A 3,413-nucleotide genomic window follows, 5' to 3' on the forward strand; every position below is an offset into this window, starting at 1 on the left:
CTCGTGGCACATCGTACAAGTTCGCTCGACTGAACCAGTCTAAAAGCAATTCACTGTGGGAGATTTCACATAACCCTTCCTTGGAGAATCTAATTTGGCTCAGACTTGTGGCATTGGAAAGAGGACATAGAAGGCTACTACAGGTTGCAACCTCAAAATTGGATGATCTGAAATTACAGAGATACATCACATTCAATATCAGGCTTCTATAAAGTGAAAAAAGGTGTGTAGTTTTTTTTTTAATTTTTGTGTAAGCTTGGTTTAACGGAATTCAAAGGGCATAGTAAAGCATTATTATCGGTAACTAATGCCCCGAGGAAACAAAATTCAAACACCTAGTAAAGAACCTGAAAGCTCTAGCATGACCCATGAAGAAGAGGAAGAAATGCTACATGATATATCAAAATTACAAGAACAAGTGCAACATATGTCACACTCACAAAATCTAACAGAAGCTAAGATAAATGGCGTGGAATCTAAGATAAATGGCGTGGAGTCTAAGATAAAGGGCATGGAAGCTAAGATGGATGATTTGAAGACAGATTTGAAGACAAACATGGCAGATTTGAAGACAGATTTGAAGATAGATTTGAAGACAGACATGGCAGATTTAAAGACAGATTTGAGAAATTTTCTACAAGAAATACTTACTAATGGTGAAAAGGTTGTAAAGGAAACTCATGATGTGAACAAAAGTAATGTTAATCATGATTCCATAGACTCTAATTTTGGATCGAAGACCCACCATATTCCAAAAATCGATATGAGGAAGTTTGATGGCAAGGATCCCGCCACATGGATATTACAGATGGAGCAGTTCTTCGATCTCAATAATGTACAAAACACACAAAAGGTACGTATGGCAACTGTATATTTGGAACCCAATCAGTTTGTATGGTATCAATGGCTTTGCTCTCGTAAAAAAATTATCACTTGGGCAATTTTTACGGAAGAATTGATAGCACATTATGAAGATACAAAAAGCAACACTTTTTTTAGCCAATTGATAAGTCTCAAACAAAAGGGTTCAGTAATGGAGCACATTGAGGAGTTCCAAAAATTGAACATAAGGGTAAAAGATATTCCAGAGGAACATAGGATTGATGTGTTCATAGGGTCTTTAAAGGACAATATCCAACATGATGTTCGCCTTTGGGAACCTGATTCATTAGAGAAGGCATTCAGGTTAGCAAGAAAAATGGAAAGCAAAATTATGGCAACTAGGAAGCATACCACTCACAACTATAAAGACGGAAGTGTTGTTGCCCCTAGTCTTCCACAACCTATAAGGTTGACACCACAACAATTGGAAGAAAAAAGAGCAAAAGGGCTTTGTTACAGTTGTGATAGCAAATACACTAAAGGTCATAAGCGTGCTGAGAAGAAATTATTCTACATAGATTGTGAAGAGGAAGAAGAAAAGGAGCAAGAAAGGTCAAAAGAAGAAGATATACTCCAAGAACAAAGCCTAGATGAAGAACAAATAAATCCAACCATATCTTGTAATGCATTGGCGGGAATTACCACTCCTCAAACCATCAAGATAGAAGGACAAATCAAGAAGAAAAAGGTAATAGTGTTGATTGATTCAGGAAGCACCCACAATTTTATTCATTGTAGGGTAGCAAAAGAATTGAATTGCTTCCTATATCCAGCACCAGAGTGTCAAGTGATGATTGCAAATGGAGGAACAATAAATTGCTCTGGAAAGTGCCATAATATCAAGCTATCCATGGGATAATATGTATTGACTAGTCCAATGCTTTCCATTCCAATGGGAGATGGGGATGTTGTACTAGGAGTCCAATGGCTACAATCCTTGGGTACAATAGCTTTTAATTTTCAAGAACTTTTCATCAAATTTTCTACAGAAGGAAAGGAAGTTGAATTAAGGGGTATTGCAGGGAAACCAAGAAAGGTAATCAGCTCTCATGGTATGACAAAGCTTCTAAAAAAGGAGCAAAGAGGTGTAACTGCACAATTATGCTCGCTAGATGTTTCCACATTGGAATCATCTATTTCTCCAGATCTCCAAAAAGTCTTGGACAATCATTCCAAGGTATTTGAGACTCCCAAGGGTCTCCCACCTATGCGTGATCATGATCATGCTATTCATCTAATTCCAGGAAGTGTTCCTCCAAACATCAGGCCGTACAGATATCCCTATGTCCAAAAGAGTGAAATTGAACGTATGGTTGCAAAAATGCTAGAGGCTGGTATAATTCAACCGAGTAAAAGTTCTTTCTCAGCTCCAGTAGTATTGGTGCATAAGAAGGATGGATCATGGCGCATGTGTCCTGATTATAGGGAGCTCAACAAGCTCACTATTAAAGATAAGTTCCCCATTCCTGTTATTGATGAATTACTGGATGAATTGCATGGATCAATTTACTTCACCAAGTTGGATCTTCGTTCGGGATATCATCAAATCAGAATGAAGATTGAAGACATTCCAAAAACAACATTTAGAACTCATGAGGGTCATTATGAATTTTTGGTCATGCCTTTTGGCCTTACTGTTACACTAAAAAATGTCACCTTGACTACTTACAGTTAGTATGGCTCAAATCAACAAGTCATGCTACCCTCTTAGGCAAGTCTCATGCCTCTGTTATCCATCTCAAACTCAAAGAAGAGAGAAAGTCTTGTAAAAATCATGTTTATCTCTGGGGTCGCAGGTTCTCTCTAGCCTTACCTGCGGGGACGCTGACCATGTTCACAAAATCCGCGTCCATAGACGCTCTGTATGTTAAGGGACAGGTGCGTCCCTCTGTAAAAGGCAAAATGCGCGAGTTTTATCTTGAAAAAGTTACTTGTGGTTACTTCTAGAACATTCTAGAGGTCGGTTTGATGAAATGGATGCGCCTCCAGTTGGTTCATGTATCTCTATTAAGGGGGAACTTATCCCATCAATAAGGGAGCTATCCCACCCATAGAGGGGGATGATCCCATTGATAGTGGACCTGAATAACCTCTTTACAGCACTATAAATGAAGGCATTGAGCCAGAAGGAGAGGAGGTTGGAGCTATACATTTTCTTTGGGTAAATGCTGCAGGATTTAGGTCTTCCATTAGAGCCTTTGTGAGGAGAGATTGTCTTCACTTGATTCTACTTGGGAGAGGGTGAGCTTTGTCAAAGTAGAGGAAAACCCTTGATGGACCCTGGGAGGAACTTGCACAACACCAAGGCCAGGTTGTAAGAGTTTCTTTGTTTCGTTATTAATACAAACTGGTTTATTTTTCTCAATAGCTTGTGTTAATGAGTTATTTCATGTGTTCCTTGGTCTGCATGTTGAATATATGTTTTATTATATGAAATGCAAGTGCTTGGTAATTGTTTGATTGTTTGTGGTTGCAGGAATTGACTTGAAGGAGGAGCTCATCCGGATCGTCAAGAACGGACTTCAACAACA

Source organism: Pinus tabuliformis, chromosome 9 (assembly GCF_031772625.1).
Source record: "Pinus tabuliformis cultivar Carrire ecotype Pingquan chromosome 9, CPIR1, whole genome shotgun sequence".
NCBI lineage: Eukaryota > Viridiplantae > Streptophyta > Pinopsida > Pinales > Pinaceae > Pinus > Pinus tabuliformis.